The following is a 16,072-nucleotide window of genomic DNA, read 5'->3' as shown; positions in this document are numbered from 1 at the left end:
GGGCACCACAGTTCAATCCTTCCCGTCATTCATACGTGGAGGTTAAGGGTTTTGATGTAGTGGATCATCCTCAAAGAGTTACGGTAAACAAGCAGAGGTCGGAAGAAGGTTCAGGGCGTTCATTGACCCCTCTGGCGAGGAATTTTGATGGTACAATGACGAAAAAGGAAGGTCCAAGGATTGCGGAGCATGATCACCAGAATCACTTAGTAGCTGATTTTTCGGAAGTTATTGAAGGCTTTAATGACGAGGATCGGTTTTGCAGGATTTCAAATTCAAATAACATCACCCTCCTATATTTAAAGGGTACAGCTGGAAGTATTGAGGAAAGGAGTAATGAGGAACCTATTACGAAAAATCTGGGCCGATTTGCTACTGTTATGGAAGAGAGCTGTGATGGGAATCTGAGGCTTAAGGGAGCAGACTTATTTTTCACGGATAAGCAAGAGATTAATTTTGAAATGGGCTGGGTTGAAAAGAGCTACATGAGGAAGGGTAGCCCAATTAAAACACCTGGAAAAGAAAAAGGTAAGCTTAATGGGCCAAGCCTTACTTCAGCCTAAATGGTGATAGGTCAAGACATGAATTTGAAACATGGGTCTAAGAGAAAGGGAGACGTGTTGGCTGAGGACTTGAGGGAATTGGAGGAAAAGGAAAAACGTTTAAAGAGAGCCGATGAGCTACCAACTTTTTCAGAATAATGAGTCTCCTTAGCCGGAACTGCCGAGGACTTGGGAACCCTCGGACAGTTAAAGCCTTGCAAAAGGTGGTACAACAAGAAGAGTCCATTTTAGTCTTCCTTAAAGAGACTAGACTAAATAAGAAGAAAGTAGAGATAGTTAGAGATAAGTGTAATTTTAAATTTAGCTGGGTGGTCCACTGTGTAGGGAGGAGTGGTGGCTTTTTTGGAAGGAATGTATTAACGTTGAAGTGCTTGAAGCTGATCAAACACACATTGACACTTTGGTTATGGGTGGAGTTTCGACGGAGTGGTGGCATTTCACTGGGTTTTATGGGGCGCCAAAAACAGCGAAACGGGATGAGTCGTAGGCTTTGCTTAAGGCTATTCGGGACAGGTCATCATTACCGTGGTTGGTCATTGGCGATTTCAATGAGATTACCAGGGAGTCCGAGAAAGAGGGAGTGAGTTCAAGGCCAAGGCAGCAGATGAAAAACTTCACAAACACGTTGAACTGGTGCGGGTTACGAGATTTAGGCTTTATCAGACCATGTTTCACATGGCTTTACCAGAAAGCTGATAGGGGTCAGATCAGAGAGAGGTTGGACAAAGCATTGGCCTTGTTTGCATGGGTAGTACGGTTTTCAGAAGCTAAAGTATAGAATCTTACAAGCTCGGCGTTGGACCATTCTCCAATTCTGCTGCATTTTTTCTTGAAGCATCAGAAGCGGAGTAGGCAGAAGATCTTCAGATTCGAATCCATGTGGTTGAACGACCCGTAGTGCGAAGAAATCGTTAGGAGTGCTTGGGACGAAGGGAGCGTGTCTGATGATAGATTCCCGATACCAAGGTGTTTGGAGTTTTGTCGAAACCGCTTGGAGATATGGAATAAAAGGGAGTTTGGGCGTGTTGGTTTAAAGATTATTGAGTTGCAAGATAGGCTGAAATGGCTTGAGCTCCAACCAGCTTCTCCAGCAATCATTAGTGCGATGAGGGAGACACGAGTGGATTTAAATTGCTGGTTGGACAGAGAGGCTACCATGTGGTACCAGTGTTCCCGAGTGAATTGGTTTCAGGCAGGAGATTAGAATACAAGGTTTTTCCATGCAAGAGCTTCATCCCGTTACCCAAAAAAAAAAGAAACATTATTACAGGTCTGATGGATCTGAATGGTGTTTGGCAAGAGGAAGAACACAAAATTGAGGAAATTGTGATCAACCACTACAGGGAGCTTTTTTGTTCCACTCAACCATCTAACTTTTCTGAGTTATTGTTAGCCATTCAACCAAGAGTATCTGAATCAATGAATCAGATGTTGAACAAGACATTTCAAGGCAGTGAAGTTTATTAGGTGCTTAAGCAAATGTACCCACTGAAGGCGCGGGCCCGGACGGTATGCCTCCTCTTTTTTCCCAACATTTTTGGCGGTCCATTGGAAATTTGGTCACTAAAACGGTGCTATATTTTTTAAATTTTGGCTATGCTCCACCCATGTTTAATGATATACATGTTGTTTTGATTCCAAAAAATAAAGACCCCAAAAATATTCTTGATTATCACCTTATTAGTTTATGTAATGTGATCTTTAAACTTGCTTCTAAGGTGATTGCTAATAGGATAAAAGAAGTTCTACCTTTTGTTATTAGTGATACCCAAAGTGCATTTGTGCATGGAAGGTTGATCACTGACAATGTCCAGGTGACTTTTAAGGCAATGCACCATATCAGTCAGAAAAAGGCGGGGAAGAAGGGGGAAATGGCCTTAAAGTTAGATATGAGTAAGGCCTATGACCGTGTTGAGTGGGCATGCCTTGATAAAATTATGGAGAAGCTGGATTTTGATTTGAGATGGAGGAGTCTAATCATGAGATGTGTGACAATGGTCTCTTATTCTTTCAGAATTAATGGGAAGATTTGTGGAGCTGTTCAACCCTCGAGGGGGATTCACCAAGAAGACCCCATATCACCTTATTTGTTCCTCATTGTGGCAGAAGGTCTATCTTCTTTAATCAAAAAATCAGTGGAGGAAGGGGTCTTGGAGGGTATTGCTGTTTGTCGTGGGGGACCTAAACTCTCACATTTATTCTTTGTTGATGACAGTCTCATCTTTTGCAAAGCTACCATCTCAGATTGTGATTCCTTGCAACGTATTTTCCAAGTGTATAAAAAAGCATCTAGCCAGCGACTAAACTAGGCAAAAACTTCCTTGTTCTTTAGTACCAATATTTCAAGAGAGGTTTAGGAGGAAATAAAAGTCAAGTTTGGAGCACAGGTGATTAAACAATATGAAAAATACTTGGGGTTGCCTTCACTTGTGGGGAGGAATAAAAAAGCTAGTTTTAGTGATATTAAAGATAAGCTCTCTAAGCAATTGGCTGGATGGAAATGAAAACTTCTCTCAAAAGCAGGTAAGGAGGTATTGATAAAAGTAGTGGCCCAAGCCATTCCCACTTATACCATGAGCTGCTTCAAAATTCCGAATTCCCTTTGTGATGATCTTACTAGTATGATAAGAAAATTTTGGTGGAGACAACGAGGAGAGGAAAAGAAGCTGGCGAGGTTGAGTTGGGAAAAGTTGTGTGATCCAAAGGAGTGTGGTGGGATGGGGTTCAAGCAACTAAAATATTTTAATTTGGCCTTGCTAGCTAAACAGGGGTGGCGGCTTCAAACTTGCCATAATTCCCTACTATATCGGGTCCTTTTAAGTCCAAGTATTTTCCTAATTGTGACTTCCTACATGCTGCCCTTGGGAATAACCCCTCATACACTTGGAGAAGCATTTATTCGGCTCAATCCATAATGAGGCAAGGGGTACAATGGAGAGTTGGAAATGGAGTGGACATTCGAACTGGGGGATAAGTGGCTTCCTCAGGTGTCCAGCTATGAAGTTGTTTCTCCTAGACTTTTTTTGCACCAGGACACTAGAGTGAGTGAACTTATTCATGCTGAAAGGAAGTGTTGGAAAGAAGAAGTTATTCGCCATATTTTTCTACCTGTTGACGTAGAAACTATTTTGAGTATTCCACTAACTATTCGATTGCCTAGTGATCGTCTTATTTGGGCGGAGACGAACAATGGTTGTTTTACTGTCCGTAGTGCCTATAAGGTGGCCATGAAAATGCAGCGAAATGACCACAATGCATCAGCCTCATCTGACAGCCCATATCGGGTGTTCTGGAAAAAGCTTTGGAGACTCCCTATTCCTCACAAGGTTCGTCACTTTGCTTAAAGGGCATGTCGGAATATCCTTCCTACCAAGGAAAATTTGTTTCTACGCAAAGTGCTTACGAATAGTATTTGTGATGAGTGTGGCAATGCCACTGAGTCCTATGGTCATCTATTTTGGTCCTGCCCAAGAGCTCAGCTGGTCTGGGGATGTTCGAAGCTTCCTAGTTCTCTCAGGTCGGGTCAGTTTCACTCCTTTGATCTACTTTGGTTTCTGTTGATGATTGAGTCTTTTGACGATGAGAAGGCCGCGCTGGTAGTTACGATAGCGTGGTCAATGTGGAGTAGCCGAAATGAAGTCCGTTGTGGGGGTATAAGGAAGTCACCGGAAGCTTTGGTCCAATGGGCTACACATTATTTATCTGAATATTATGCTGCGACGAAATCTTCAATGATTATCCCTGAGGCCAAACATGGAGTATTACCAAGGAATAATGTCACGTGGACCTCCTCCCTTGTTCAAGATCAACGTGGATGGTGCTCTATCAAAAAGTAGTGGCTCGGTTGGAATAGGTGTTGTGATACGGGACGACGTAGGCCGAGTTGCAGCTGCACTATGCAAACGAATTCATGTGCCACTGGGCCCGCTAGAAGTGGAGCCAAAAGCTTTTGAAGCTGGCTTTCTGCTAGCTAGGGACATCGGTCTTCAGGACATTGTACTGGAGGGGGATTCTTTAGTGATTGTTCGTGCTCTCTGAGGTTTGTCTATTCCACCTTCATCACTTGATGCGCTATGTCTGGGAATGCAACTTCTCAGCTCTGATTTTCACTCGGTTACTGTTTCACATGTAAGGAGGGAGGGGAATAAACCAGCCCACATTTTAGCAAAATATGCTCTCAGCATTGATGACTCTTTTGTATGGATGGAGGAGTCTCCTTCTTGTGTTGAATAAGTCTTCATCCAGGACTCTGTATTTGCTACTATTAATTGAATAAAGGTGTAATCTTCGTATAAAAATAAAAAACCATCATATATATATAGTGACCCCCAAAAGTACTTGGAAGTCCTTGTACAAAGTTTATACTAAGAGAGGAGAGGGAAGGCTGGTTCTAGTGCTAAAGTATTAATTTAGGATTTTTAAGAGGAGGGAGAGCTCTTGGGACATTTCTTTGTTAGTCCAAGTTAAATTAAGTCTGGTTTATTTTTTAATTATTTTTGGATCGGTTTTAGTTAAGTAACAGCAATTTGTTACGTATCAGATTTCTTGAATAGATTATTCTTGGTTGTACAAGTGATGAACTATCCGTTTTTATATACATATTTTTAAACATAAAAATGTTAAACACAAACTTGTAACAAATGAAAGAAATTAATTTTATATATATATATATATATATCTTATTTCATTCTATGTGTACATTTTTTTTTTTTTTGTACTAAGTATACACATAAAAGACAAAATGTGGAATAAAACAACTTGTGAGATGTGTAATATGCATAAAAGAAAATTCAAAGGCTACATTAGTTGTTAAGGTTATACGAAAAACAACTAGTTATTTTTTCTTGGGAAAATAGAATAATTTATATTTATACATATATCTTTCTTTCATCCAACATAGTGTCTATTTGGTAGAAATTTTTTTTTTTTTTTTTTGCTTTTATTGTAGTTTTTTTTTTTTAATTAATAACAAAACTAACATTTTTTAAAAATAAGTCAACTTTGATCTTTTTGATACATATTGAGCATAAATTTCCAAAACTTATATCTTTTATATCATATTTTGCAAATAAACAACTGAAAACTACATATATCAAACAGATCATGAAAGTAATACTTTCTCTTTGATTAAATATTGATAATACAGCTACCCCACTTTTTCCTCAAGATTCTTTTTTAGACTAAAAAAAAACCATAACGTTGATTGGCCACATGCACTGACCAAGGTTAATAGTAATAGTGAACATTTGCCAAACTAATTGAAGACCTTTTTATCAAAAGATATGAAATTTGACCAAGTTAGATTGAATCCCCAATCAACCATGTGAACAACTAAGTCTCTTTTTATTGGTTTTCTTGGCCTATATATACATACATATATATATGTGTGTGTGTGTGAGTGAGTGTTTACCTTGATTTGCAGGAACTACTTGTACTAGTGTGATTGTGAGCATGTATGTGTAGGAGTCGTAAGTGAGTTGCTATCAATTATTGAGATTTTTTGAATTGTGATTGGTTACCTAAGTTTCGTGATTTAAATTGTTTTCTTTCTCCACGAGAGCTAGTTATTGGATTATGAGCTTCTCTCTCTACGAGAGCTTCTCTTTCTACGTTAAAGAGTTTTGTTTCTACCTAGGAGTGTTTGTGTTTACCCAGGTTTAGCCAGCACCCTTACCCAAAATCCTTCACACTATGCCCCTTTCCCCGCCAATCATCTCCCATCACTCCCTTTCACATTTATTTCTCACCTATCAAGGTCCCCTCTACACTGTATCAACCACATGTTTTACACCTGCTTTGAATCTTGCGTATACCTTTTGGCTTCCCTCCTTCCTAAACAAAACATTAGTCTCCCTTTGCCTTTTCTTTTTCTTTTTTCCTCTACCCCCTTCTTTTCTTCTCTTTTGTTTTTTGTGTGGTCCTTGTTGCTTGTGCTTGTGCTAAGTGTTATTCTCTTGGTTGTTTATTCTAGAGCTGTTATTCCCTCGTCACGTGACCATGGGGGACCATTTTGCAGCACACAACTTTGTCTGGTCTGAAAGCAATGGATCAAATGTGAGTATTGGCCCTTTTGTAGAAGAATTTGACTCCAATTCTCAAGCCAATGAGGATGGCGAGACCCCTTTCGTGAGACATGGGCTTGTTCTGGAGGCAGATCTTGAAAATATTGACATGCAACGCAATTTTTGGAGTCATTGTGCAATTGGCTTCTTACATGACTATAGGAAGTTTTCAATATCGTATCTGCAGCAACTTATCAACAATGAATGGTGAATATGAGGTGTGACTAATGTTGTGGGTAGAGACTTGTTCTTTTATTTGATTCACTTCAAGCATGCAGAAGATCTAGAGCATATGTATGTTGAAGGTTTGTGGGCTATCGATGGAGCTCTTCTTCGTTTTGGAGAAATGGAGACCCAATTTGGTTCTAAACAGACTTCAACTAAACTACATTTCTATATGGGTTTAGCTCCATGGTTTACCCCTTGAGTACCAATATCCAAAATTGGCTGAACAAATAAGCCATCTTATAGGATTTGTTGAGAGAGTAGACTGGGAAGATCATATCCCTAGGAATATAAGGTTCATGCGTGTTCGTGTTCTTCTAGATCTGTGGATGCCAATCATATCTGGTTTTATGCTATGCTTAGATGATGGCTCGAGAATGTGGATTCAGTGCCAATATGAAAGGGTACACAAATTCTGCACCAGGTGTGGTTTGATCGGTCACACAAGGGGGTAGTGCAATGAGAGAATGGATGAAGTTGAAAGGAACTTGATTTGTCAAAGGCATCGTATTCAAAGGATTCATTGTGTTCAGTATGGTTTTGATTTCATGGAGCCACACTTTCACAATGAGCTCAGGGCCTTTTACAATAGAAGGAAACACTGGATGACGCAAGCTCGATATGGCAACATGCAACCCAATACCCATGGTCATTTCCACCACCCAAATATAAACCATAGACACCCACCACAACATGCTAGTTCCCAATCACACGAAGAGATTAACTTGAATTTCTAGGACTCAAAAACCTCTACAATTCTTATACCTCATATCAATCCAAAAAATATGAACCCTACCAATCTACTGCACCACCAGACAGACCATGCAACCCTGTCTTCTACCATCTTTTCTCTTAATCTAGGAAATAACTATGTGCCTTCTACTCCCATAAATTCCCCTACCTCCTCCCCCACACACCCAAACCAAAACAATGAACCTACCCTAGTCCTTGAGGATGCTTTGCATGGTTCCCAAACTACAAACCAAAACTTAGAGATTGCCCCCAATTCTTCACTTCAATGGACATGGGTGGATGGTACGGGTCCATACATTACAACAGGTGAATTGAGAACACAAACAGAGATAAGCTCGGATGCAGAGATTGAATCTGAAACTGTCAAAATGTTTAATTTGGACAAACTGAATAAAGATCATCCTGAGTGGTTACGTAGGGATGCATAAGGTGTGGGACAGATTCCTGAATCTACTAACTCCTTTGTACACTATTTGGTCAACAGGGTGGACAGAGAAAGACTATGGTTTGAATTTGGTAGTTCTAGTACTGGGCCAAGACTAAGGAGGACTCATGATGTGGGCCAACATCTACATTCAATTCAACACATGTCAGACCCACTGGTAGGAGCAGTCCCTACTTAAGCTATTAGCTTAGACATTGGGCTTAATATCATCTCTAGATCTAAGCCCTGTGGGCTAGGCCTAGGACCTCATGTCCCTGCCTCGACTACTTCAGAACCTGGACTTCTTTCGAGCCTGCATTGCAATGAATGGTTGGAAGGGACTTGTGGAGCTTCTCAGAAGAGGTTTGGATCAGAATTAGGGAGGTTAGGAAGAAATATAAGGTAGAAGCTGCTCTATGGATTTCTACATAAGGAAGGTAACAATGACACTCCTTTGGCTACATCCTTATACTATAACCTGACCTTATGCAGCTTCCCCAACAGTTATGAGGATTCTGAGTTGGAACTGTAGAGGTTTGGGCAAATCCTCTGCAGTTCTAAAATGTCAGAAAAAAAGCCCAAGAATTTAAACCAAACATTATGTTCCTCATGGAGACTAGACTAGTTAAAGATAAAGAGAAACAAATTTGGGTCAAATATGGTTTTGTTGATGGGTGGGAGGTTCCAAGGGTGGGTTTTGGTAGGGGGTCTGTTACTAGCATGGATGCCTAGACAAAGTCTTAAAGTAGTGCTTGCCACAGAACATCTTATTCAAATTGATTTACTTGATAATAAAGGGAGTCCTCTTTCAATCACTTTTATGTATGGCCATCCTAAACATGCCAAGAGAGACCTTGTATGGAAACAACTTAAAACCCTAAAAGGTCAATCTCAACCAAATTGGCTCTGTATTGGGGACATCAACCAAGTTTTGAGCAATCATGACAAATTGTCTTCTAATCAAGGGAACATTGTTGGTGCTGATTTGCTCCAACAAGTGAAAATGATCTCCAACTATGTGATCTAGCAGCCACTGGTCAAAGATTCACATGGATGAATAATAGAGAAAAGGATGATCTTGTGATGGAAAGATTGGATAGGACCTTTTACACGGTTTAATATGTACCCCTTATATTCTCTTAGAAATATGCCTATCATCCATTTTAACCATGGACCAATTGTTTTGGATCTGGAAGTCCAAGGTCCATTTAGGAAAAGACCCTTTAGGTTTGAACACAAGTGGACCACTCATCCTACTTGCCATGATATGATTCAGCGGTCATGGGATTTTTAGTCTCAGAGGTTTAGAGTTGCCTAATTGAGAAACAAATTATCAAATGTGAGAAAGAAAGCTTTGGAGTGGAATAGGGTGGTATTTGGTAGAGTGGAAAATGAAATAAAAAGATAACTGGCTCAATTGCAGATACTCCAAAATTTCATCAATTCTGTTGAGGATACAAAAAATGTAAAATCACTTAAGATGGAGATTGAGGATTTATTGCATAGAGAGGAATTGATGTGGGCTCAAAAGGCAAGGACAAAGTGGTTTCTTTAGGGGGATAGGAACACTAAATTTTTTCAAACTGTGGTTAAACAAAGAAGAGCTAGAAGCATAATCCTCCATATCAAGGATGCTCAGGGCACTTTCACTGACAAGCCTAATGAGATTGAGACCATTCTTAGTTGCCACTTTATGAAAAACTATGTGAACAGAAACAATATCAGTGTTGAGGATTTAGTTAAGAAGCTTCAAGACCTACCTATTCCTACCTTATCTGCTCAAGATTGCAATTGTCTCAATAGACCAATCTCAAGTATGGAGGTTGAAGATACAGTCTTTCAATTAGGGCCACACAAAGCTCCTGGCCCTAATGGTATTCCTGCCTTCTTCTTTCATGAATTCTGGCCCATTATCAAGATAGATGTTATAAGCATTGTTCAAGCATTCTTCCACTCAGGATCACTCTTCAAACTTTTTAACCACACCTTCATCACTCTTATCCCTAAGGTTACATATCCTGAGGAGGTCAACCACTTTGGGTCAATTAGTCTATGCAAAGTCATTTATAAGGTTATTTCTAAAATTCTTGTTAATAGACTAAAACCTCTTATGGACACGCTCATTACACCTTATCAAAATGCTTTCATACAGGGAAGAAACATTTCTGACAATATACTCCTAGCTCATGAAATCCTTGATGTCCTTAGGAAAAAAATATGGAAGAAATATAGCTTTAGGGCTTTGAAAATAGATATGAGCAAAGCTTATGATAAAGTCAGATGGAATTTCCTTCACTCACCTCAATGCATTACACCTTGTTAGTAAATGAAAACTTGACCAAGTCCTTCACCCCAGCTCAGGGTTTGAGACAAGGGGACCTTCTATCCCTATATTTATTTCTTTTATGTGCAAATATCCTCTCCATCTCTTTAACACAAGCAGAGGTTTCTAACAATTTGAAAGGAGTTAAGGTTGGAAGAAGTGGCATTTCCTTTACACACCTCTTGTTTGCAAATGATTCCCTTTTGTTTTTCAAGAAAGACAGTCACTCCTTAGACACCTTAAAGAAGATTTTGGAATGGAATCGTAAAGTATCAGGGCAATGTATGTGAGAGACTGCGCCCCCGGCCCGTTTTATAGGGAGCGTTGAGCTAAACTCATGTGAATGGGTGGAGTCGTGTTATTGCCTCTCAAAATGGAGGTTTGACTAGTTATATTTTTCCCTTTAAATTAAGGGTTTTACAATGGAGTCACCACTTATTTAATTATTGGGATAAATAAGAAAACCAATATTGAAAAATTTCTCATTTTATCAATTTTCAATTGAATGTACATTGATCATAGGAAAATTACATGGCTTTGGTCCTAGATACAATCTAAGATAAAATACATGGCTTTATTTCCTAGTTACAATCTAGAAATTGAAAAATTACATGGATAAGTATTGGATCTACTAACCCTTAATCTAAGCTCGGAGGCGATGTTACAAGGTGGGAAGGTGTTAGGCACCCACCTTTCCCGGTGAAATCGGTTTTCTAGACTATAGTGGCCAACATTCATATCATATCATCCAATATGTCAATCAATTTGCATGTCGAATTTAATGTGTGTGCATGTGATGAACCCTAATTCAAATTATTAAGCATTGCATTTTAATTGAAAAACAAATTCTAGTGAATGTGTGTGTATGGTGATATCCTAGCTTCAAGAATTTGAAAGAATTATAAAACAAACATGTTTTTCATATTTTTGATGTGTATTTAAGATCAAAACTAGTGTTTATGCATAAACATGTGATGAACAACCAAGAACATGTGAAGAACATATAAGGAAAATTAAGAACATTCAGACATATTCAAAGGAATTTAAATGATTATTATCATGCTTTAATCTTAAACTCTCATCATGGCAACAACAAAAAAAAAAACAATTAGGGGAAGGGAGTATACTTTCGTGCAAGATCCATATGGTGGATGAGGAGACTCTTGAGGGAAGTTCTAAGGGTGGAGGAAAAGAAGAGTTAGGAGAGGAAGAGTGAGTCTCACTTAAAAACTTGAGTCTCAAGAAGACCAAGATATGACAAAACTACTCAACTTCCTAAAACTCAAGAGAGGAGAAGAGAGAGAGGGGGTTTTCGTGTTTTTTGGAATGAAAAAGAGGGGGGTTTATATAGTAGTGGTGGAGGAAATATGAATGAAAGGCCATTAATGAGGGTTGACAATGTAACGTCCCAGCTTTTTAAAAAGAAGAAGAAAAAAAAAAAGAGTAAGGCAGATTTGATTTGGACCACATGTGCCCCACCTACCACATCACTTCCCTACCACTCATTTTCAATCTACCTCATTCTCTCTTGGCCAGCTCATTCATTCCTTCCTCTCTTTTCTTTTCTTTTTTCTTCTTTTCTCTCAAACACTCTTCCCTTCACTCCCTCACACTCTCCCACCGGTACCTTCATGCCACCATCTCCACCATCATTTTTCCAGCAATGTCACCGGAAAATCCTTAGAAACCTCTAAACACCTTCACATCTTTGATTTGAGGTAAAAGTTTCTAGTCTTTTTGGTGGGTTTTACACTTTTGCTTGAAGTTATTTTTATCTAAGCTTTAATAATGATACCCATGTGATTTATGAGCATTGGAAGTGATATTTATATGTTTTTATGTATGGGTGTAGAATTATTTGATGAGTGGGTATATAATTTGTGCTAAAAATGGCTACTTAAGGTTTATGTATGGTGGAAAATTTAGGGGTTTTGAGTTATAACATGTGATGGTTGGTAAATCTAATTTTTCCATTGCCATTGGATTTATTTGGAGTTAGTTGAAGTTCTAAATTTCTTGTCTTGAGGATATTTTGATTTTGCTTTCATGGGTCTCTTAATGATGTAGTGTAAATTTTATGGAAGCTAGTCATGATGTTAGAGATGGTATTAAATGGGTTAACTTTATAAATTGGAGTTTATACCTTGTGAATCAATTTGTTGAGAAACTTTGGAAGTGGAATATATTATCATTGATAAGGTTAAATACTAGGCTTGCCTAATTAAGTGTTTATTTGGCAATTCCTAAATTGTGGCTAGATACAATTTCAAGCTCTATGCTTATTGTGTTAAGTTTAGTTGATATTGTTGAGGTTTTAGCTAATCTCTTTTGGAGCTTGGAGGATTAGGCTTTTGGCTGGTTGCGAGGTAAGTAGCTTCTTAATGGGATATTTTTGGAAAATAACAATATTTCTTAAATGATGTTTTAGGTCAAACACATTTTGGAAAATTATATATGAATATGTGTTTTCTTAAAATTGTTGTGTTGTGAGCCTATTACATATTATTATATATAAAAATGCATCATATTTGGTATTGCATTTGGGGACATGCGTGAATTGTTGAAATGGAAAATATGAGCATCTTTTATATAATCTTTGATAATGAAATTACGAACTATATGGTTTATTAGAAAATCTAAAGATGCTTATCTTGTCTTGTTACTAGGAAATTGATATAAAATCTTTGACAAGAATGAAGTTGAAAATCTTACAAACCTTGTGGAAGTTAGATTATTTAAGGTTTTTCTGAAATTACCTAGATATAAACTATGTGTTTCAAAGTATATGTAACCTGTGAGTTTATGTGGTTTTAACACCATGCTATATGTGATTTCCCGATGATCACCCGATTTAGTTTTCGTATTCTTTGTGACAACGGAAATCAAATGTAGGTCAGTGCCCTTTCACTTTGGATGACATGTTCTTCCCTACTGCCCATGGGGGGAAGAGGTTCCTTGATTGTGTGTGGGTGAGGCTGCTGTCCATGGGGAGAGAGAAAAACCTTGAGGGTATGGGTGAGGCTACTGTCCATGGGACCAAGAGTCTGCATACCAGAGAGGACAATATCATGTCAGTTGTGAATGGGTGGATCCCCTGACCAGTCTATGTAGTAGTGTGATATATTTGTGATAAACTATCGTATGTTAGATTTTATGGTTTTGGAAATTATATTGTTAGCGCTCACAGATTATAGTATATAGTTTCGAGGTATTTACTTTGAGAAAATTTGTGTTTCATTATTTAATCATTCTTATCATATTATTATTATTGAAAATGAAACTTGCATTTTCCCCACCCCCATTAATTATGCTACTTAATGGGCGCTAGCTCATCCCACCTTCTAACAGTTTTTTAGATTTATAACCTATACCTTTGGTATGGAGCTTACTTTTTGGGTGATGATTAGAGTGCTATGTTAAATTTAGAGATTTCTGTTGTAAATGGTTGGTGACTCGATCTTGCTATGTTCAACGAGACCTTAATTAATTCTATTGGAGGTTGGTCACTTGATGTTTGTTAGCCTTAGGCGTGGTAGGCCTAGATTCGATATTAAGATTTTTTATTCTTGATAAGATTGTGGCTTTGTGTAATCCAAGAGTTTTGTAATATATATTCATGTATTATGTGGAAGCACATGATTTTTAGTTATTGTTCATAAATGTATTATAGAGCTCTGACTTGTAATGTGGAGATTTATGGTTATATATTCTTATCTCGTGAAAATGAAAGGAAAATAAAGATCTCCCATAGTTTGGTTTTCCAAAAAGGAAAAATCTACAGGTACCTTTGGGATGTACTTCTCATGCTTTGAACCTCTTTGGGTTTGGGACATGACAGACAAAGAATCATGAACCTAGACCTTATTTTAGTTTTGGGGGAAATTTAGAGCATTAAATGTAGAGATTGGTGGGAGTGAGGAACACGCCAAAATTTGGTTTTCCTGTAGCTGCTGTAACAGTCTGTAAAGCCGACTTCAAAAAATCATATCTGACTGAATTTTGATCAGAATTATCTCGTTCTTGTGCTCAAATTGAAGCCCCAAATGTCTAGTTTGTGGGAAAATTAATCTCATTCACAGATTCAAAATATTCTGAGAGATATCTATGAAATGGTGAGCAGAGATCATATGTTAGAAAGTGGTTTCAGAACAATTAACCTTAATAGGTCCCAAATTAGCTCCCAATTAACATTAAATGGCTCCAATCACTCCCATTTCAGATTTAATTGGTTCCAAATTTACTCTAATTAAAAGATTATTTTACAAATTATTCATTGAATAATTAATGTTTAACTATCTAATTAATTAGGTGTGTGCAACCTTACCATAAAATGTAGTCCTAACCAATCAAATTATGACACATCATTAATCTCAAATTGATTATAACTATAACCAATTGGTATCAATTGTTGATAATCACATATAGTTAGACTCAATTTGTGATAGTGCACCTCGGCCATTAAAACTTGATTTGATGATAACTTTCAATCTGATGGTTCGATTAGGGCTTATGACTAGTTGATTTGATCGTTACAATATTAAGATCGTTTTCATGAAATGAAATTAAGGATCTAATGACCAAAATCAAGATGCATATTTCCAAGGCGAAATTACCCTTTTACCCTCCATGTGAGGTTAAATGCGGGTTACAAAATGAGGTGTCAACAATGCATCAACTTATCCAAATCTGATTTATTTTGCTCCCCAAATATGCCTTTGGAAGATTAGAAAGCTCTAGCTAGAGATTTAAAAGTTAATTTGGTGCAAACTCCTAGCAAGTACCTTGGACTCAATTTCAAGTTAAGGGGCAACAAAGTAGCTGATTTTCAATTTTTGATTGAAAAAATTCAATCCAAATTACAAGAATGGAAGGCTAGGTTACTGTCACAAGCAAGAAGAACAACTCTTATTTCTTCTGTCCTTCAATCCTTACCCCCATATACTTTCTCATGTTTTAGAGTTCCTGAGCAGGTATGCAACAAGATGGATGCCATTGTTAGAGTTTTTTGGTGGGGACATGGGCAAGGAGAGAAAAAGCTTCATCTGATTAACTGGGAGAGGATTTGTCAACCTAAGAGAAAGGGAGGTCTTGGTCTCAAGAAATTTAGCCTCATGAACCAAGCCATGCTTGCAAAGCAATATTGGAAGATTAGCCAAAATCCTAATTCTCTGCTAGCAAGAACCTATAAGGCTAAGTATTTTCCTAATTGTGCTTTACAAGAGCATACCCGAAAACCTCATCATTCTTGGTTTTGGAAGAATGTCATTAAACAGGATAACACTAAGTTAAGAGAAGGAAAATAGAGAATTGGTAATGGGTTTAATGTTCCTCTTAACCATCAAAACTAGTTCCCAAGCTTCCACTTAAAATCTAGACCACCCTAGACTACCCACAGGCACAGTGGGAGATCTGATTGACCAGAATTCCACATCATGGAGAGCTAATTTGGTTTGAGCACTCTAGCCTTTTCCCTTGAGCAAAGAAATTTTACAGATTCCCTTATCCAAAACAGGTGCTATGCAGGACAAACTCCTACGGAAGGTTTCGGGTGATGGATTACAAAGTTTAAAAAAAAAAAAAAAAAACTTATGAGATGCTAGCACAAGACTCATCTCCTCCTTGGACTGCTCATCTTTAGGAAGGAGTGTGGAATCTGATTTTGGGAGTTAAAGGTCCATTGAAAATTTACACATTCATTTGGAAGCTCAGTCAGAACCTATGA

The 16,072-nt window shown here is 38.0% G+C and overlaps 1 long non-coding RNA gene across 2 annotated transcripts; it reads left to right on the top strand.

Annotated features, from left to right (window-relative positions):
* Positions 1 to 11,901: 11,901 nt before the first annotated feature.
* On the top strand, positions 11,902 to 13,665 carry LOC142637280 (uncharacterized). Of its 2 annotated transcripts, none has more exons than XR_012844591.1 (3): positions 11,902 to 12,068; positions 12,669 to 12,716; positions 13,243 to 13,665. It is a non-coding gene; the product is annotated as an uncharacterized LOC142637280 (long non-coding RNA). The 2 variants fall into 2 exon arrangements; XR_012844590.1 differs by having other exon boundaries at positions 12,662 to 12,716.
* Positions 13,666 to 16,072: the final 2,407 nt, after the last annotated feature.

This window comes from Castanea sativa, chromosome 5 (assembly GCF_040712315.1).
Source record: "Castanea sativa cultivar Marrone di Chiusa Pesio chromosome 5, ASM4071231v1".
Classification (NCBI taxonomy): domain Eukaryota; kingdom Viridiplantae; phylum Streptophyta; class Magnoliopsida; order Fagales; family Fagaceae; genus Castanea; species Castanea sativa.
The sequence above is the reverse complement of the archived record's forward strand: the minus strand, read 5'-3'. Positions and strand labels throughout refer to the sequence as shown.